General features: G+C 42.9%; 2 protein-coding genes across 8 annotated transcripts in view; one reads left to right on the forward strand and one right to left on the reverse strand.

Annotated features, from left to right (window-relative positions):
* The window catches only part of Lyrm1 (LYR motif containing 1), a 30,505-nt gene extending 14,834 nt beyond the window's left edge, over positions 1 to 15,671 (reverse strand). Inside the window, exon 1 of one of the 3 annotated variants that reach the window (XM_074059608.1) lies at positions 15,566 to 15,671. The gene's annotated coding sequence lies outside the window, so the exon portion shown is untranslated. Of the gene's footprint in view, positions 1 to 15,191; positions 15,332 to 15,465 lie in introns of those variants that run through there. The other 2 variants (XM_074059607.1, XM_074059606.1) reach the window with 2 other exon arrangements.
* The window catches only part of Dcun1d3 (defective in cullin neddylation 1 domain containing 3), a 46,652-nt gene continuing 40,038 nt past the window's right edge, over positions 15,226 to 21,839 (forward strand). Inside the window, exon 1 of one of the 5 annotated variants that reach the window (XM_074059605.1) lies at positions 15,226 to 15,363. The gene's annotated coding sequence lies outside the window, so the exon portion shown is untranslated. Of the gene's footprint in view, positions 15,364 to 15,690; positions 15,898 to 15,970; positions 16,207 to 21,839 lie in introns of those variants that run through there. The other 4 variants (XM_020178284.2, XM_074059604.1, XM_074059603.1 and 1 more) reach the window with 4 other exon arrangements.

Below are 21,839 nucleotides of genomic sequence, written 5' to 3' on the forward strand. Positions count from 1 at the left end.
TCAGACAAAGGACTGATAACCAGAATATACAGGGAACTTAAAAAACTAAATTCTCCCAAAACTAATGAACCAATAAAGAAATGGGTACGTGAACTAAACAGAACTTTCTCAAAAGAAGAAATTCAAATGGCCAGAAAACACATGAAAAAATGCTCACCATCTCTAGCAACAAAGGAAATGCAAATTAAAACCACACTAAGATTCCACCTCACCCCTGTTAGAATAGCCATCATCAGCAACACCACCAACAACAGGTGTTGGCGAGGATGCGGGGAAAAAGGAACCCTCTTACACTGTTGGTGGGAATGTAGACTAGTACAACCACTCTGGAAAAAAATTTGGAGGCTACTTAAAAAGCTGGACATCGATCTACCATTTGATCCAGCAATACCACTCTTGGGGATATACCCAAAAGACTGTTACTCCAGAGGCACCTGCACATCCATGTTTATTGCGGCACTATGCACAATAGCCAAGTTATGGAAACAGCCAAGATGCCCCAGCACTGACGAATGGATTAAGAAAATGTGGTATCTATACACAATGGAATTTTATGCAGCCATGAAGAAGAACGAAATGTTATCATTCGCTGGTAAATGGATGGAATTGGAGAACATCATTCTGAGTGAGGTTAGCCTGGCCCAAAAGACCAAAAATCATATGTTCTCCCTCATATGTGGACATTAGATCAAGGGCAAACACAACAAGGGGATTGGACTATGAGCACATGATAAAAGCGAGAGCACACAAGGGAGGGGTGAGGATAGGTAAGACACCTAAAAAACTAGCTAGCATTTGTTGCCCTTAATGCAGAGAAACTAAAGCAGATACCTTAAAGCAACTGAGGCCAATAGGAAAAGGGGACCAGGAACTAGAGAAAAGGTTAGATCAAAAAGAATTAACCTAGAAGGTAACACCCACGCACAGGAAATCAATGTGAGTCAATGCCCTGTATAGCTATCCTTATCTCAACCAGCAAAAACCCTTGTTCCTTCCTATTATTGCTTATACTCTCTCTACAACAAAATTAGAGATAAGGGCAAAATAGTTTCTGCTGGGTATTGAGGGGGGGAGCGGGAGGGGGTGGAGTGGGTGGTAAGGGAGGGGGTGGGGGCAGGGGGGAGAAATGACCCAAGCCTTGTATGCACATATGAATAAGAAAAAAAAAAAAAACCAAAAATTAAAAAAAAAAAAAAAAAGCTCTTTTCTTGTTGGTTTGGATTTTTGTCTTTGCTCTTAGAAAGCAACTCATTTTTTAAAAACTCCCTTTTCACAGAGAGTTTTTCTCCCTATGGACTTAATGGCTTGAAACCAACATTTATTCTTTTTAGGATTAATGCAAAGCTAGGCAGCCCTTTTCCTTCACTAGCCTCAGGGTTTGATCCCAGTTGGGGTAACATCAGGAATATTACAGCTGTTTAGAGGACTACAATTGAACTATAGTCTCAAATGGCCATGAACTTTCACTGTTAAAGTTTTACCACATTAATTCTGGATTGACACTTTTTGCTCCTTTTTTTATCTCCTTAACCCCCTAATCCCAGAATGAGGAAAGAAAATATGAAGTGTACCTGGAAGTAATTGTGTCTGGGAGTTGGTTTCTTTTCTTTTTTTGGGGGGATGCACTAGGGTTTGAACTGAGGGCCTCACACTTGCTAGGCAGGTGCTCTACCACTTGAGCCACTCCATCAGCCATGGGAGCTGGTTTCTTTTCTCAAAAATCACACCTCACGTATAAGCAAAGTGCTAAGATGAAAATTCCTTATTACCTACTGTTACAGAAAAAGCTGAGCCACATTGAGCATTTAGGTCCCTAAATGGGAGAAGTTTCCCCTAATGAACATGTCCCAAAGATTGGATGGGGAGATGATTTTACTTATTTTGGGTGGTCAGTGACTTTTGAGGTGAGCCCTGAATGGCATGGTGACTAATAATGGGAAGCTAAGGGGAGGGTGGCATAGGAAGAGGGGACAATAAGAACAAAGGCTCTGAGGTGGGAAGCAACTGCAAAGTTGAGGGTGAATGCAGCAAAGCAGCAAGGCCTGTGGGAGGCCACAGATTAACACAATCCAGCACCTGTTGGGAGGGTGGGCTTTGGAAAGGAGTTTGCAGTCTAAGAGAAAAAGGAAGATACTGGCACATTTTAAGGAAGCTGGAGTAATATGATCTGGTTTACATCTTTTAAAATGTGCTAGAATCAAACTATATCATAATTACTTATGATTCCATCACTCTTACAGATGGTAAAATATTAGTCTTGCCTAATGTTACCCAATTAATTCACAGGAGAGTCAGGATTAAGAGTCCCAAATGTTGGATGATTATTTCCCTGTGTGACCACAAGCTTTTCCCTTTTTTTATTTTGGAGTCAGTAATGGGGACTCATAATAGGCAGTAAGTGATTTGAATCCTCCCCCCACCAAAAGAAAAACAAAAAATAAAAAAACACACTAAACATTCTCTCACTTTCCTACTAGCAATAAAGGGTGTGAGAAGGTCTGGGGAAGCTCCAAGAACCTACTCTTATCAGGCACACCAATGGAAAGACTTGCTAGGGGCCTTAATTACTTGATACTTTTTTCCCACCTCTAGAAACCCCCCCCACCCTGCCCCCTTGGAAAGCCTACTGCAGCAAGAACATTTAGAGGAGTTTAGGAGCAGAGATCAAAATTTCCTTTCCCTAGATAAAATTTATAGAAGTATGACTTTGGTCTCAGGAATGTCAAAATTTCAAAAACTGGACTCTCACAAAGCTTTGCCTTCTAACTGAAGAAAAACTGCTGCAGTACAAATGAAAGAAGGGACAGAAAAAGTAAAGGGGAATTAACCCTGACTTTCAAACCCCAGGAGGTGAAAGACTCTAATCTTTTGAAGAAAGACCTGGCAGGGCATGGTGGCTCAAGCCTGTGATCTTAGGTGACATGGGACCCCATCTCACCAATGGCTAGGCATGGTGGTGTGCCTATCATCCCAAGCATCCTGGGGAAGGCACGAATAGGAAAATCGTGGTCTAGGCCAACTTACCTCAATAATAATAAATGGGGTGGCTCAAGTGATAGAGGACCTACTTAATAAGTATTGAGGCTCTAAGTTCAACTTCCAATACTGCCAAAAACAAACAAATAAACAAACAAAAAACCCTGACTCTAAGTGGAATTTCTTTTCCCTCATCACAATTAATGACTATTGTATACTTGAAATTTCTTTCCAAAGTACTTTATGACTTAGGGGATGGGGGTGGGTTTGGGGTTGTGAAATCCTCCCAAGTAAAATCATTGCCTTATGATTCACTGTGCATAGGTTGCACATCTTGTGTCCTGCTGCCCTATCTTCTTATATCTGGGTTCCCTTCTTCATCCTATGTGAAGGCCCCAACTCACACAACTGAAATACCCTTTCTTTGTATATCTGCTCCTTCTCATCCTTTGGCTTTCATCACTTCTTGAGGGGTGCTTTTTCCATCCAGGGATTGGAGCAGTGTCCCTGCTATGTGTAGCCCTTCATGTAGCTCTAGCTTACCCATATCATAAGTTTCATCCTTCTCTACTATACTTTTCTATTTGACCTAATTTTCTTTTTTCTCTGTGTGATTGGGGGTGGGGGAGGGATGAGGGGAAGAGGACTGTAACTGAGTCTCCTTCACTACACTCCTTGGCCTAGTACACAGTTGGAACACAAAAAATATTTGTTCGAAGAACAAATTTACACATACAGAATGGGCACCAGTAATGTCATCCTCATTTTGAGATATACACAATAACGTTTGGAGCAGGGTTCTCAATTAAGACTCTAGAGCACTTTAAAAATCCTAATTAATCCTCCTAATGATATTTTAAAAAGCTATGGGGGTCAGGACAGAGAACTGAAAACTCAGCATTTTTGGGGGGAGGGTTGGAGATAGGGAGGCATTATCAGTTCTATTGAGAACAGCATAAGATACATATGTGTGACAGAATTCACACTTCCTTTTTGTTTTGGTTCTCATAGTAGTGGTGGGGATTGAACCTATGGCCTGTATGCAAACTAGGCAAGTGCTTTAACACTGGAACCATGCCTCTACCCTTTAAGCCTTACTTCTTTTAAGGCCAGTTAGAGTTTGTCCACTGGACTGAAATGCTTTATAATGTTTCAGGAAGCTTAGAGCTTTCTTCTTGAAAAATATTCCCCTTATTTTGGAGGAATAAAGTCCATCGTACCCAGTGATCAGAGATTAAAAACAATCCAGGAAATTGTATTTTAAAGTGTTTGTCATTAGCAAAACCTTTCAGGAGTTGAAATATTCTTACTGCCAAAGCAGTCAGAATTTCTTGCCCTGAACAGCAATGTAGAGATCGTCTATCTTGGTTTTGAGCATTTAAGTATTTTCTATATGTGTAGGGATATAATAGAAAAAATGAATTAATGGGCTCTGGGTTTAAATCCATGTCAGCTTAAAATGTAATATGGCGCAACAATTGAACCTTCTTCAGTGTTGTAAGTGATAGAACAATAATGTCACCATTTCTAAATTGGCGGCCATTTTACCCTCAGACCTCACTTGAGAAACTTCCAAGGACAAATTCCCACACTCTAAGACAGCCCCACCCCTACCAGAGACTGCCACATATGCGCTAACTTCCTTAACCTCCCCCTTCTATAAAAGCCACGCCTGACCCAGGTTCGCTGCTGTGCCAATCTTTTTCCTGGCCAGTCTGACAGTTTTGGCCTGCCATTAAACTTTGCTCTATGGACGTGAGACTTTTCTCGTAAGCTTTCTTTGTGAGCGGAGTTTTTCCTAACATTTGGTGCCATGACTCCAATCGGGTGAGCTTTGGGCACTGACCTTACTCTCCCGGCGTCCCCCACCCCATCCCGCGCGCGCTCTCTCTCTCTCTCTCTCTCAACTCACATTCCCTTCCTCCGGGATCTGAGCTGCTTTGCCAGGACCCCCAATCCTAGAAAATGCCACTCTCTCCCTAGCTCACAGGGAAGTTCCTCCGCCCCAGCATGCCTCCAACTGCCATTCACCACCGGCCAATCTTCCCTCAAGGTCCTCTCTCTCTCTCTCTCAGTGAGTCCTCCTTGCTTGCTGAGCTGTGGTCTCTCTCATTTTCTCGAAAACTTAGCACTAGGTCACAGCTGGCTCTCGTCCCTGGGAACTGGTTCCCCACTAGGGACTGTGGACCCCCCACCATGGTGAAGACGTTCCCTCTAGGTGTTCCCCATTTCTCTCTCTCCTGAGGACCTGATATTTCGGGGATGCTTGCCATGTCTCTCTTCAAGTCAGACCTCACCATGGGAGTTGGACCGTTCCAAATTCCTTCAGACTCCCCATCGGGATGTGTCCTGGCCAACCTTGGGCCTCCTCTGCCTAATGCCTGATCTTAAGCCATGAAAGCTCATTTTTCTCTGTAATCAGGCCTGGCCCTAATACCCATTAGACAATGCCTCCAAATGGCCACTTAATGACACTTTCAATCCCAATATTTTAAGGGATTTATATAATGTCTGTGAGCATGCTGGTAAATGGAAGGAACTTTCCTACATCCAATCCTTTCCCTATATCTGCACCAAACCCTCCCTCTATACTTTCTGTTTCCCTGTGCATATTCAATTAGTCTCTAAACCAGTTTCTAAATCAACCAATTCCTCTCCCGAACCTCCTCCTTCCCCATGTAAACAGACTTCTTGCACTGCTTACCATGCCTGTCTCTTCCTATCTTCCTGAGGGACTTTCCCCGTCATGGCGATTCCGGCTCTGGGGAGCTCATGCTTCCTCCCTATGGGCTGAGACCAAGCCCGGGGTTTATTTAGGTATGCCTCATGCTACGTTGTGGGAGTCCTGTTTGATTATCTGATGACTGCTTTTCTTTTCCCCCCTGTCTAATGTTCCTTTTTCCTGAGACAGCGACTGGAGAGTGGAGGTTTTGTTTTCCTGAAAGTATTCCAGTACCAGTCAATGGGAGTGACCTGGAGACACAGGTGATGGCTAATCCCTTCAGGCCTGTGTCATGTCTCCAGGCTCTGCCTTCCCCTCCCTTACCTAAGATGTCAGGACACCTTTTCTGCTTCCTCCATGGTCTCACCACATGTCCTTTGCCTCTGTCTGCCTTCCCCTCCCTGGGCTTACTGGGACCCTGCCTCCCATGAAAAACCTGTAGCATGGTACCTTATGACTTAAGCTATTCCAACTAGTTTGCCAGGCCTCTCAGTCTAAAGTAACTTTAAATCAGCTGCTAACACAAAACTGCTTACAAAAAACTGCAGCTGCCATGCTAACGCCCTAACTCCGCCTCCACAAGGGGAGGAGGGAAAGCAAATAGGCACGCTTGCTTGTGCACAGTGGAAATGCCTGCCATAGCTAAGAGAATCCATAGGCCAACCCAATACACATCCTAGGCCGCCAGCCACACATGGCAGTGGCTGTGGCCCACTGCCACTTCCCCTAGAATAAAACGTGTGCAGAGTACACAGGAAGGGGGGAGGAGCGACGGGCCACAGGATCAGGCCTAGGCAGACAGGGTCACTTGTCCCGGGTGGATTTGTGGGGGGGAGGAAGGAGTGGCACTTTGTGTAAGCCCTTCTTCTAGCCCTATCTCACACCTTGGGACACCAGACCCAGCCCTGGTAAGCCAATTGTTAGCTCAAGGTTATGGTCCCAGAAATAGCACATTACTGTGGTCTCTAAACTTCTCTTTTAAAACTTTCTATACTTTCAGCCTCGGCATAAATTTTTCCTTCCAAATATTAACACAAGTTGTCCCATATGGTACTGTTATTGGCCAGGATGCCCTCTAAATGCCCTTCTCTAACTTTACACATGATTTGTTTCTTTGTTAAAAAGGTAGCCTTTATTAAAGAGGCTGCCTGCTGTTAGCTAAAAGACAGGATCCTAGTGTTTTGTTCCTTATAGATAGACCTGCCCCATTCCAGTCTTCTGGCCTGTCTATTTAAACGTTAAAAAAAAAATATTAAAAGCTTTGTACTGAGGCCTGGCCTCAATATGCCTTGGGTGACTAAGAGAAGTGGACTTCACAGGGTTCCTTAAATTACAATACCATACTCTAATTAGACCTTTTCTATAAAAGAGAAAAAAGTAAACTGAGATTCCCCATACAAATTTTCTTTCATCTCAGATTGGCTCCACAATTACTACTTAAATACTCAAACACTGGCCATTCTTTGTAAGCCACAGTATAAATATGGAAAGGAGAACCAGAAAAGCCCCTTATTAATGACAAGGCCCACCCCTACTGCTCCACCCTCTGCCCTACCTTCTAAGCCACCCCAATATCCAAAAATCCTCATGGGTGATACCCCCTTCAACAGGTAATGGTAGGAAGAGGGCTGCCAGATCTAAGGGAAATTTAAAAACATCTAAACAGCTATACCAATGCCCAGACAAATACATTCAAGCCTTTACCTCTGTGATCCAAAACTTTCAATTGACATGAAAGGATATTATGCTTCTACTAGACCAAACTCTTATCTCATTAGAAAAGCAATGGGTTCTGGCTCAGGCCACTCAGGTTGGAAATGATTACCATTTACAATGAGCCCCAATACTAGTGGCACCTGGAAATGAGGGAATAAATGAGCCTACCTACAGGGGCACAGGCAGTCCCCTTGACAGATCCACACTAAAAGGAGCAAATGATATAACTCAAGCAGTAGAGTGCCACTTTACACGCATAAAGTTTTGAGTTCAAGCCCAGTACAGCCAAAGTAAAGAAAAAAAAAAATATTTGGGGCTGAGGAATTAGCTCAATGGGCGAATGTCTGCCCAGCATGTGCAAAGCCCTGGGTTCAATTCCCCAGCATTACTAAATAAAAAAAAATGGTAAAGAAGATAAATGGCATTAATGTCACTTTAGCCATCTCATAGTGGAAGAAAGTAGTTTAACTAGATCAGATCCCTCATTCTTCAAGGGAGGAAACTGAGGCCCAGAACAGTTCAGAGACCTGCTCTCCAGAGTGTCAGATGTCAATGTAAAATAACAACTTTGCTTTTACAACCCTAAAGAAAATCCCCTTACCTTTCTACAACATCTTAAGGATGCTATCAAAAAACATACCATGGTGGACCCAGAGTCACAGGTGAGAGAGGTTCTCCTCAAAGATAAATTTCTAACAGTCAGCCCCAGATATTCATAAAAAACTCAAAGACTGTGGCTGAAGGGAAAAAGTCATTGAACCAAGTAATACAGCTAGCCATGTCTGTATTTATAGATATGTCTGTATGTCCAGGACCTTACTAATAGAGAGAAAGATAAGAGACATGACCTCAATGCTGCCCTCACCAGACTGGGGCCTGCATCTTAAGTTTGCTACCATGGTGGACAGGAGGGGCACTTCTGCAGAGAATGCTTAAGGGGGACAGCCCGGGAGACAGCCCTGCCCCCCACAGGGACTCTGCTCTCTATGCAACAGTAACCACTGGAGGTCTAAGTGCCCCGTCTTCATGGAAGACGGGGTGCCCACCTCCTATGGATTTATGGGTCCTAACCTCCTGTCCACGCTCCACTTATTAATATTGATATTGAGGAGCCTCAGGTAGTCATAATGGTAGAGAAGTGAAAGGTCATTTTCCTTCTAGACAGTGGAGCCCATTTCTCTGTTTTACCTTTTTCTCCTGGTCCCCAGTCCAATGACAAAAGTTATCATTCGGGCAAATCTGGCCAGCCCCTAGAGCACTAGTTTACCTGGCCTCTGGCCTGCTCTCGGGGAGACCTCCTCTTCTGTCACTCTTTCCTCATAGTACCTAAAACTCCAGTGTCCTTGCTGGATCGGGATTTACTATCTCAATTAAAAGTTCAAGTTCTTCTCCCCCCAGGCAGCTATCTCTGCTGCCCCCTCCTTCAGGAACAAAGAGATTCCATAGTGTGGACTGATGAGAGGAGTGTAGGGTGAGCCAGGATGGCCCTCCCTATTCAAATAAAACTCAAAAATCCCCCACAGTTTCCACACCCAAAACAATATCCCCTCAAGCCTGAGGGACAATGAGGCCTTATGCCTATCATCAATTCCTTAAAACAACAAGGGCTACTAATTAGTTACTCCAGCCCATATAATAAATTTAAAATTCTTATAAAAGCTAATTTTAAAATATAAACTACAAGGTAAACAACTAAAAAGGATATAGATAGGTAGTAAATATACTTTTTGAGAAGTTAAAGGAAAAAGAAATGTTTTTAGATGAAAAAGGATTTTATAAAGAAGGGTTCGTCCTAAAGATTGTTTCCAATAGGAGGGACAAACCATCAAAGGGTTTTAGTATGTTATATAAAGGTCTAAGTAAGTTTTAAAAGTGTATAATAAGCTTCAGTGTGTAATAAGTTAAAGTTGAGTATAATCTAAGAGTTGCCTGAAAGATTTTTAGGGTCATGTCAAACTAAAATTCTCTAAGTCTATAAAATAACAAGGTTATTTTAATATTGTCCTGCGCTGAATAACATCTACAAAAAACCGATATAGAGAAAGATTTTATCAAAGAAATTGCTTGTTTTCTGTTAATCTTGTTAGGCTTTAAATACTACTAAATCAGAGTTCATTTTTGCTTATGTGTCTTAAATAACCACCTTGTAATAGTGTTAAGTCTATATTTTATCTAAACATGGTACAAACATTTATAAAGTTAAAAATGTAAAATTATATTAAAAATGAGCTAGAGCTCTCTTTTATCCAAGAGTGTTACATTTAACCTAAATCCTGACAGCCCCTGCCTCCCACAGGTCACCAACCTGGGTGTGGCCTTAAAGGAACAGACTCATTCCCTAAGCATGAGTGCATCAATGCAATCTTCTGTTTCCCCGCCCCCCCTGCCCTGCCCCATACCATAAGGCAGCTTACAGCTTTCTTGGGAGTTACAGGATTTTACAGAATTTAGATCCCTAGGTATGCAGTCCCTTAGCACACACCTTTTTATGCTCCTCCTAATATTCCTGTTTGGGTCTTAAATAATGTATGGCCACCCATTTCTCTTAGAAAACTTGCCTCCAACAAATTCTGCTCCTCTGGCTGACTACCTGTCTTACTTTAACCTTCTCAGGGAACTTCTCAGAAAGCATGCAGACCAGATCCTCCCCCACCCTATAACAATTTCTGTTAAACCAGGGGCTCTTCTTCTCTTAAAGGATCTTCTACCCTCTCCACTGGGACTTCGATAGACCAGCCCTCATCTGGTCATTCCCACAACACCTACTGCTGTCAACCTCAATGGGATCCCCCAATGGTGGCACCTCTCAAGAAACAATTAGAAAAATGGAAAAGGGAGTTAGAAGACTCTTGGAATCCTCTAGGGAACAACATTTCTCAGTGGTTCTCCTGGTTAATGCCCATCCTAATGCCTATGTTTCTTGCTCTCCTATTCTTAAGCTTCCTCCCTTGTATCATACTGCATGTCTGCTACTGCTAATCAAAAATTTAACCAGTGGTACCTTCAGGGATATCAACCTCTCCAAAATCGTCTGAAAAAACTACTGTGAAGGCCCCATCCAGGATGCCACAGGAGCCTGAGGATCCTGCCCCATACAATGGCCCCTGCCAGCAGGAAGCAGCTAAAGAGACCGATGCTTTGCCCCAATTCCTGATCCTCAGCCCCTACCCTCATCATTATTAAAGAAAAAATGGGGGAATGATAGAACAATAATGTCGCCATTTCTAAATCGGCAGCCATTTTACCCTCAGACCTCACTTGAGAAACCTCCAAAGACAAATTCCTGTGCTCTAAGACAGCCTCACCCCTTCTATAAAAGCCACACCTGGCCCAGGTTCGCTGCTGCACCATCTTTTCCCTGGCCAGCCTGGCAGTTTGGGCCTGCCATTAAACTTTGCTCTATGGATGTGAGACTTTTCTCGTGAGCTTTCTTTGTGAGAAGCATTTTTCCTAACAGTAAGGATTATTCATGAGATATTCCATTGAAACACTTAGTACAGGGGTTAAAGGCATGTTACCTGAGTAAGAGGAAATAAAGGAACAGTGAGGTTTCTTTTTATTTTTGCTAACCTTTGTCTGCAGAGAAGGGAAAAGTGAATTGCCTGTTGGTGAATTTTTGGCTTTGTGGTAAAAATGGATTTTCCTAAAGCTGTTTCCCTCTGATCATTAATAATCTTTATACAGTAAAGGGCTATTGTTCTTCAGTAAGTAACCCTGTTAAAACCACTGCTATCTTCAGACCACAGCATATACTTTACTGGAAATATAATTCAGGTGCCAGCACCAAAGGCATGACCAGGCTTTCCTTCCTATTTTTTCTTTTTTTTTATTTCTGATTGCTTGTTTATTTTTTGGTATGCTTTTCTCCTAGATTTGTTATAATCCCTATTTTTGGCATATACTGGTATATAATACAGTATTTGTATTATATTTGGCATAAATATTGTCACTGTAACTGAGTAACCTTCAAGTGAAACTGTACCCCACACATCACTCGTCCCTTATCCTCTTTCTCCTCCATCAAAACACGCACACGCACACACACACGCGCATACGCATGCACACACACGCACACACACACGCACCCCCCCCACGCACACCCACACGCACACCCACACATACCCATGGAGTTCATTTCTGTCCTGGGTTCAGTTTTTGGTTATTAGAATCTAAAAAGGGAAGTATAATGACACACAGTTTTGCAAATCTCATAATATGTTTATGGGATGTACTTAATCATATCATACCTATTCTCTGAAACAGCATCTTTTTACACAGAAAGTGACAAGAATATGGGCTGCCAGAAATGGGAGCAGGGAGGAAAGGATAGACAGTACTTTTATTTTACCTATGGTTAATGAAATCAGGTTAGACCCTATAATATGGGAAATTTTTAGAACAAGGGGAAAAACCAACTATTGCTATTTGAAAGACTTCTAAAGAAACTATTCCAAACAAGATCCTAAGAGGTAAATATATCCATTCTAACTACAGATGTGCTTTGGCTTGTAATTAGGTCCTGATAATCACATAACTTTTTCTCTTTTTTTTTTTTTTTTTGGTGGTACTAGGGTTTGAACTCAGGGCCTCGCACTTGCTTGGCCGAAGCTATACCATGAAAGTTGAAAATATCTAAACTGGAAAATGCATTTAATACACCTAACCTACCAAACATAATAGTTTAGCAATAAAGTCTTGGTTGTTCACTCTTATAGATGACTGGAAGCTGTTTCTTGCTTTCACTGCCCAGCATTGTGAATATCGTACCACATAGTCCCAGGTCAGGAAAATATCAAAATTCAAAAAGGTTTCTAGAGAACATGTATCCTTTTTACATCCTTGGAAAGTCAAATCACAAGTAAAAATATTAAGTTGGAACCCATCTGTGTTTATACTAACACTGGAGCACACACAAGGTTATATTAGTGGAGGGGAACACATATCAGACCATAACCAAGATATATCAACCAATAGATATACAGTCATTTTTCCACTTAGAAAGAAATTAAGTTGCTGTTCCTCAATTCAAAGAAATGGAAAACTTTCCCTGTTAGCATAATTTAAGAGACAAAGACAAGATGTAGGTCAGTCAGAGGTAGTGAGAACCAAGTTACCATAAGTAGGCAGTATAAGAGACGAATGGGAAGGGATGGAAACAGGCAGCTGCTAGTGATCAACCAGTTATTCATAATACTCCAGCTAGGATCTTCAACCCTTATAGCAACTAAGGAAATTAGGCAGCCAAAATACTAATTCCTGCTTTTGATAATCTTCTAAGAAACTAGATTAGGAAACTGTGAAAGAGCTTTGTATACATTTGATAAAGCTGGAGCTTTCTAGCATCTGACACTAGATCCAACTATTCCACAGATAACAGCACTATGCACAGGGGACCGTGTCTTCAGTACATTTTCTAAGTACTATCCAACTATCAAATGAGAAACTTTTCTTATCTATAGAACCACCAGAGCTCCTGACTAGATTAAGTCTCTGAGTCTCTGAGAGTAGGAGCAAGGATTGTCCATTTTCACATGTAGAGAATGAGAGCTCAGAGTAACCTCAAGTTCTTTCAGTCCAGCACTGACCAACAGAACTTTCTATGATAGAACTATTCTGTTCTATTCAATAGGGTAGACACTGGCCACATGTAGCTACCTTATGAGTGAATTGTTATTTAAGTAGTCACATGTGACTAGTGGCTACATATGGACAGCATAGCTCTAAACCAAGAACATCCACAGGGGTGAGCCTGGTAATGGAAGGGAGAAGCTGTTGACACACTTGGGGCATAAACCACATACAAACAGCAAGTAACCCTTTAGCTCCAGCTGACTGCTGCTGTGTAGGAATCTCTAGGAATATCAGGTTGGTGTTGTCAGATAATCTGATAAGGATTTTGATGTGCAATTTTTAAATATTGGCAAGCAAATTTTAAGAAATAATTTAAATCACTTTATGGCCAAGCAACATGTTTGCAGATACCATTTGTCTTGCTAGTTTGCAACTGCAAACCCGGGCCAATCCTTCAGCCCAAAGAGAAGGGCCTTATCTAATGCCACTCTGTTGGTCAGTAGCAGACCCCAAGATTGAAACTTAGGCCTTGATTCTTCTTGATACCCTTTCTACTATATTGTAAGATTGACCAGAATTGTGATGGCATCAGCAGCAGTAGCAGGGACAAAACCTGCTTCGTCAGAGGCTATTAAATATCATAGCTGATTCCTTATGTACTGTGCCTCTGCTCAGCTGAAACCAGATGTTAAGACCAAAAGACATAACCAGATGTTATGACCTTAAGACCAAAGCTCTGTACTAGAAGCCAGGAAGTACAAAAAAAAAAAAAAAAAAAAAGAGTCATGAGAAAGACATGTAGGTAAACATTTATGAAAGAAATCAGATTTTCCATAATGGACACAAATTACTTGTGAGCAAGTCCAAAACCAATGACAGCTAGGAGAGAAGGGAGATTTGAGTCAGGCTTTTGAGGATGAGTCTCACTGATTACGATGGTGGGTCCCATTATTACAGGATATTAAGGGGATCTCCTCCTTTTATCTTGGAGGCCTTGTCCATGTCAAGAGTTTCCTTTGTCAGCTTCTCCATCTCTGGGTAGTCTCTAAACCTTAAGGAGCTTTAAGGAACTTGGGAACCTTCCTTTTTTGTGTACACATTCTTCTTAGGTGATCTAGGACTAGACACCACATTTACTATTTCCAAGCATGACATTTCCCCTAATTTGTATATCTAACCTCTGGTCATCTTCATTTGGATTGTTTGTAGCCTTCAAAAGACAGCTTAAAATATTCCTTTCCAAACAGTTTTCCCTTAGGGAGTCATCCTTGATTCCACCCTTTCCCACATACTTCACATCCAATTTGGCAGTAAGTCCTGTAAGCTCAAGCTCCAAAATATAATTCACTTCCATAGTGACTATCCTTTCAACACCACTGTCACCTCTCCCTTACCCGCCAGCAACAGCCTAACAGCTCAGACTCCCTTCTCTATTCAGTGGGGTGAATGATTTTCAAAAGGTAATTAGGTCTGGTCACTACTCTTCTTAAAAATTCTTAGGTAACACAAAAGCCAAACCTTTCCTATCACTTCTCCCAACTTCATCACAGGGCGTACTCAGCCTCTTTCTGTTTCAACCACATGGCTTCCTACCTTAAAACCCTTCCCACTGGCTCTTTTCCTCCTATTCTCGGATTCCTTCCAAACCGTGGCCTCATCTGAACAACCTCACACAATTTAGAGTGACCTCCCCCATCTCTTATCACTTCACCAAACCTGCGGGGGCTGATCTCTTTACTGATTTACTTATTAACTCTTTCCTGAACTAGGGAAAAAAAAATCGGGAGCAAGGATGCGGTCTAGTTCTCGTTTGTTGATCGAGGGAATTATGAAACAGGTCTCACTGTCCCAAAAAAAATCTCTGTTCCTACACGCGGACTAGTTCTGGTCGACCTTCCCAAGCTAGACACCTGCCGCCCCCGGAACTGCTCCTATCATCTCCCATTTACACTCGGGGATCCAATAGGTTCAGAGGAGTTTTATGAGAGCCCCAAAACAGGCCTCCCCTTCCAGGCCCACAGGCCACTTTCCTGAGGCAGGCCCTCGAGGCCAGTGGCGATGACATCCAACCGCCCTCACGAGGCTGGGGTCACACAGGAGCGTTTCCTAGCAACGCCGCACCCGCACACCTTCCTGCCCCTAGGGAGCCAACCCCTTCCCCCAGGCTCCGGCTCTAGGAGTCAGCGTCTCAATCCCTTACACTCACTTTGCGTCAGTCCTGCCTTCCCCCACCCACAGAAGTGCCACAGCCCAGGCGGACTGGGAAGAGGCTGCGCCAGGAGTTTCGCTTAGCGGTGGCCGACCGAGCTCGGGCAGGTCTCGTAGGCCAGGCCGGACCAAACCACCGGGCGGACCTCTTAAGAAAGCATTAGTTCCAGGTCAGGACTGGTTTCTACCCCCCACAACCGTATATCTCTATCCTATCTTCAGTCTCATCCAACAACATAGTCAACTTCGTCCTCTCCCTGTTTCCCCCTTACTCCTTTCGTTATCCTCCTCCCCAATTTCTGTTAAAAAATGGTCCAGTCCAGTCCAGCTCCTTTTGGCCCATCCTTCCCGTGACTACGTCTTTGCTCTTACTTGGCGATGGCTTCCTACGTATTTGCGTACGTCGTGACGTAATCGTCCACCCGTTCCCTCTCCGCCCCTCTCCCATTTTCCCTCCTGGAACCAGCGGCCGGCGGGGTTACCGGAAGTGATGATGCAGGAGGCGATGGAGGGGGCGGAGCCTCGGGACGGCCGCGGCCGGTGGGCCGCAGATGAAGAGGAGGCGGCGGCAGTGGTGGAAAAAGAGGCGGCGGCGGCGGGGGTAGGGATCCTGGAAACGCGAGCGGGGATGGTAGGTGGTTTGGATCCGCCGAGCCGCCGTCGTTTCCAGAAAGGGTTTGACTGGAGGAACCTCTGGAGCAGCTGTGAGTTTGGGGAGGGGGTAGTTGAGGTAAAGTGGGAGCATTAAGAGATGGAGGGGCGGGGGTTCGGTTTCTTCTAGAAAGCGGGGGGGGAGTGAAAGGGGAGAAGTGGAAGTCAGCGCCTTGTCTGGACTGGCCCCTCGGAAAGAAGAGGCTGTGAGGGGAGCCTGTGTGTGGCGTGTCAGCCGCAGGGCTCAGAAAACTTACCTACAGTCCCTGCCTCCCCACCATCAGCACCTCTCAACTCTGGCCTGGGGATCTGGAGCCGGAGCTGACCCGGAGGGGGTGCAGACTCTGGTCCTAAAGTCCCAGGTAAATGCTGTGAGGTAGGAACCCAAGGGGGAGGTGGTGGGTGAATCTCCATTTCCCTCCCCACCTCCATCCCTTAATTGTTAACAGCCCTGGAATTAAGGGACTCAGACTTGAAGGCCTTTCTACGCACCTTTGCTTATAAACGATAACCATCTGTGCCTGAGGTAATGGGGCTGAAGGCTTTGCCTATATCCTGTATAGGAAGTGGGACGGGGTGACATATGTATTGTTTTTTCCACCCCCACCCCCATCTCATCTTTCTCCATACACACCCCTGTTTCCACTTTAATTCTCTGTAGTTGAGTGGCACTCGTGGTGTTTCCCCCTCGCCTCTTTCCCACCCCCTTTATGGCACTTAGTACCTTGGTTACCTCTTTTGAGTGTGGTGTTAAGCCTCTATCCCAGATCATAACTGCAAGCTTTGTAATACTTCAGTTACAGGCTGTGTCACATTGGGAGTACCTCTCTACGCCTCCTAGCTCTGACTATAATGAGCATTTTTTTAAATGAATACTGGAATTCCAGAGCCCTTGCAAAGAATCATAAATGGCATCATAGCCCTGGAATCAAGGTCTCGCTCTAAATACTTTATGTGTGAGGAATTTACATGTTGTCAACTCTTTCCAAAATGATTTGATGTTAGATTAATTCTGGATTTCTGGATTTCTCTCCACCCACACTTCATGATGCACTTTAGAGAACAGACAACCCCATATTACTCTTTTGTTTCTACAATTGGACAATAGCTCTTTTATCTTTTTCTCCATTTGTGTGTCTGGCACACGTGTCTTCAGTTGACAGAACCGACTTGTGCTGATTTTCATCTTTTTTTAGTTGGTACTTTGTGTATAGGTGGTTTTAAATGAGGCAATGTGATCTGTTTTGTTTTTAAAGATGAGTACGAGCCAATAATGGGTATGAAAATGTTTGAAGAAAGCAAAGGATGGTTGGAAAAAAGGTCTGTTTGTTGTTATTCTGTTGTTTAACAAACAAAAAGAAAACCAAGTAGTGCTCCTTCTGGCCTATTTTAGGGATGTCAGCTTGAAGTATAGTTCTCATTTGGGTGTTGATAAAATTTTTAGAAGTCCTTTGTTGAATTTGAAACTGTCTTAAATTTTAGAGCTTCTTTGATTAGAAAGTGTGCATAAATCTGTTCCTCTGTAACTGAGCTTGGTACACATTAAAATTATCATAAGATGTTCTGATGCTGGAGAGTCCCATCCTATTTATCAGAGCTTTCAGGCCTGGTAAAACAGAATATTTAGGCTGGTGGAATGAATGGCTCAAGTGGTAAGAGTGCTTGCTGAGCAAGTGTGAGGCCCTGAGTTCGAACTCCAGTGTTGCCAAAACAAAACAAAAAGTAGAGTATTTAATGCCTTGATTGTACAAGTAACTGTGTTTATGTGTTTCACAGAAATATAACAATAGAATGACTACTAGTCTCACTTTAATTTATTTGGAGCCTAGTTTGCTATAGAATAAAAAGTCCAGAATTCATTCAACAAACATTTATCAACTGGCTACTTACTAAGTGCTGGCCAGTGTTGCAGGCACTGGGTGTGCAAAGGTGAATGCAAGTAAAAGGTCCACTCTCTAATGGAGCTTACATCGGAGTGGAGGTGGGGACAGAGACAGCTGTGCAAACAAATCTGATTTTAATTAAGAGCTGAATGAAGAAAATAAATGATGCGACAGAAAGTATCTGATTGGAATGCAGGTAAGAGAGACATTTTTGAAGAGGTGGCACTTAAGCTGAGCTTTAAATAAAAAGGAGCCAGCCATATAAAGATGAGGGGAGGAATCTTGTAGGTTCAGGAAAGAGCTAGTGTAGAACTATGAGCTAGGCAGGTTGTAGGGACTGGGAAGAAAGGTGGGAGAGGATAGGTGCCTGGAATACAGTAATAGCCAGTGCTTAGTGAACGAAAGGTAGGGTGAAAAGAGAGGGTCAGATAAGTGGGTGTGTAAAAATCTAAAAGCAAGGAGGAAGACATAGGAAGTGAAGCCTTTTTTTTTTCTTTTGTGGTGGTACTAGGTTTGAACTCAGCCTTGCTCTATCACTTGAGCCATGTTCCCAGCCTTTTTTGCTTTAGTTGTATTTCAAATAAAGTCTTGTGTTTTTTTGCCCGGGCTGGTCTGGACTGCAGTACTCCTGTTTATATTTACCTTGTAACTGGGATTACAGGAGTGTGCCATCATGCCACAGTTAGTTGAGATTGGGGGTCTTGCTAACTTTTTGCCTGGGCTGGCCTCCAATCGTGATTCTTTCAGACTCCACCTCCCCAGCAGCTAGGAATATAGGCTTGAACCACAACATCCTTTTCCATTCATTAATTCTGTTGCCCTTCTTGAGAGTCTTATCACTTATGTTTTTGAAGATACAAAAACCACCCTCTCTGAGTGGGAGAAGAGGTAGCAGTGATTGGTCTTTTCTGCTAGATATATCTCCAAACATCATCAGCAGGACGTTCAACTGAGGGCACGCCTTTTTCCTTAAAGCATTTTGTCTTGTAGGCTGCTATTTAAAATTGCATAATAAGAGCCGGGCACTGGTGGTTCATGTCTGTAATTCTAGCTCCTTGGGAGGCTACGACAGGGAGGAGCTCTGTTCGAGGCCAGCCTGGGCAAATAGAGACCTGTATCTCCAGCAGAACAAGAACAAATGGACTGAAGGTATGGTTTAAGCGGTAAAGCACCTACTTTGCAAGCACAAAGCCCTTAGTTCAAACCCTAGTACCACTCCCCTCCAAGATAATAAAATAAATAAAGTTGCAAGGTATTCTGAATGTGTGCTAGTAAGGTATATGCCTCTTCCATCTCTGTGTGAACTTAAGGTTGAAGGATTGGGCACATGTTAATAATATGCCCCTGTTGGTCTATAATGGTGACCATCAAGATCTAAGTTTCAAGTTGTTTTTTGTGGGAAGGCACAATTTATGTTGTAATTGTTCTGCTCTTGTCTGGCCTTCCTGATGACTAAGAACACTGAGCTGAGATGTAGGTTGGTGCTAAAAGCTCACTCAGTGGATTACATTAGACAATGACCATTGTGGGACGCATTTCCAGTGTGTTGGCGTCTTTGGGTTGGCTTGTAACCAAGGGAGGTAACCTATTTTTGCCTTCTGTTAGGGACATCCATCTCCGATAGTCTGCTGCTGTTCAGCTTCACCTTGACCAGATTGTCACTTGAGATGCCTTCTTGATTTGATCTCCTTAAGCCATAACAGTAGGCTAAAACAGAAAATTCTTACTCGTTTTTCTTCTTTTAAACCTCACAATAATGACTAGTGTGTTCTTTGATTGAATCAATCTTTTGAGACAGACAGGTGAGAGACTTAATGTTGCTTGGGTTATTTGTAGTAAACCTGGTCTTAGAAATGTTAAATAAAACCTTTTAGTGTTTGGAAGAGATGGTAGTCCAAAATTGAGGACATATCACCTGCTTTAGGTTCTAGTACCTGTAGATGAATTGTCAGAACCAACTTGAATAGAGCTTTCTAGGTAATCTTGGGTGACAAATGGGATGCAGTAGAACCTGGTATTGAATTATTGAATTCCAACTTGAATGCAAACAAAAAGTGTTAGCAAGTAAATGACAAAATGAATAGCTAGAATCAGGCAATAATAAACTCCACCCTCATTACTAGAGTTGCTCAAAGGAATGGAGAATTGGAGTGGTACACACACACAAAACCGTACACACACACACACCCTCCTTCCCTATATGGCTTTGGCCCAGGGTAAAGATTTTGGGCTTGACTTTGTATGCTAATGCTGGGCATAAAATGCTCTATCTGATGGGCTATTTATCTATACACTATTCATCTACATTTCAGTGGTTTATCACTAGTCAATAACTCAAGTATAAAAATATACTCTAGGTTGAAAATTCATCAGCCAGTTTGGACACCGGTAGCTCTTTTCTAATTTTTTTTTGGGGGTACTGGGACTTGAACTCAGGGCCTTCGCCTTGAGCCTATTTTTGTGAAGAGTTTTTAAGAGATAGGGTCTCACAGAATTATTTGCCTGGGCTAGCTTTGAGCCATGATCCTCCTGATCTCTGCCTCCTGAGTAGAGGAGACTTGAACACAGGGAGACACCATTGTCTCCTAGTTGGCCACTAATTGTGTCTGGGGAAAGAATCTGCAAATCTAAATGAATCTGGAGTCTTGGAGCTAAGGTACTAGTGGATTTGTTTCTTAAGGTTTGGGAGCTTTTGGACAAACTTCTGAAAGGTGGGCAACCTAGAAAGCCAGTTGAGGCCACTTGCTACTGGAGTTGTGGGTAAGTGGTATTGCATTGCATTAGGTAGCTAAAAGTTAATATGATTTTGTTATTTCTTTGATACATGTTCTATAGTATGGGAAGTTAATTGTACAGTGGCTTTAGTTGTTTTGAGGAGAAGTGGTAATTCAGATTGAAACAGTGGTAATTACATGGAAACTCCTGTTTCCTCAGCTCTTGATATAACTCAACAATTACATCTTCTCATCTGTTTATAGATGTTCATATCAGCACACCAGGATCAGTTCTTACTCATTTTGGGACAATGTTCTGAAGCTCTGCACAACAAATCAGGGTCAATTGAGTTAGTGTCCTTCAGTAAAAACCTAGTTTCACTAGTTCTGTGTCTGTTTTTGTAGGTGATAGAAAGTTCTATTTCTTTTAAGGCAAAAAAGGAGGATTGGAGGGTAAGGAATCATGAGAGAAAAGGTGGCTCCAAGTAATTCTTTGAAGATGTGATACGTTGAAAGGAGAAAATGGCATTAAAACGTCTTCTTTTAAGATGTGTTGCAAATGAGACCTTATTTAAATACTGAATAGGGAAGCCAGGTGAATCATTCTTGAGGTGGCGATTAGCCTTTGTTGTGGCAAAATAACTCACCTGTGCCTACCACCTAGATACCCATCTGGTTGTACAGACAGGCAGATGTATAGTTGATAACTCCTGTCTTCCAGAGAGTTTGTCCTTATTCAAGAGTATCCTTTTTAGGGGCTAGATGATACTTAAGTGAGTAGAGCACCCGGCTGGCAAGCTCAAGGCCCTGAGTTCAAATATCAGTACTGCCAAAAAAAAGTACTGTACTGTGCCATTGGATTTTGGGCTGAAATGCATGGAAAGTATTGTCTCTGTTCCTGCTCTGCCCTGCCCAGTCCTGCTGAAGCACTCAACTTTAGGACCTGGTGACTGGCAATAATTCTGTCACTTAAGACCTCCTGTAGATCCATACCAGATCTGATGACTGGTTATCCTTCGATAGTATCACTGCATAGTGTAGGACTTATCATTTTCTGGGAGTATTTCAGCATCTTGTAGCCACTGTCTCTCTCTGCCTGTCAGTCTAGGAGACAGTGTGTTGGAAAGATCTGCCCCTTTATTTTAGTAGTAGATTGCTTCCACACTATGAAGCAACAAGTTTGGTTACATCTTTTAACTGTTTTGTTCATGAAGGGTTTCGACTCTGCAGTGTTGGCTTAAAGTGGCTTGTGTGTGACCTCTTTTTTTTTTTTTAATTTTTTTTTTGTGGCAGTAATGGGGTTTGAACTCCGGTCCTCACGCAGGTGCTTTACCACTTGAGCTACACCTCCAGCCTCCTCCAATTTGATTCTGTGCAGTTAATTCCGATTCTTCCAGT

This window comes from Castor canadensis, chromosome 17 (assembly GCF_047511655.1).
Source record: "Castor canadensis chromosome 17, mCasCan1.hap1v2, whole genome shotgun sequence".
Taxonomy (NCBI): domain Eukaryota; kingdom Metazoa; phylum Chordata; class Mammalia; order Rodentia; family Castoridae; genus Castor; species Castor canadensis.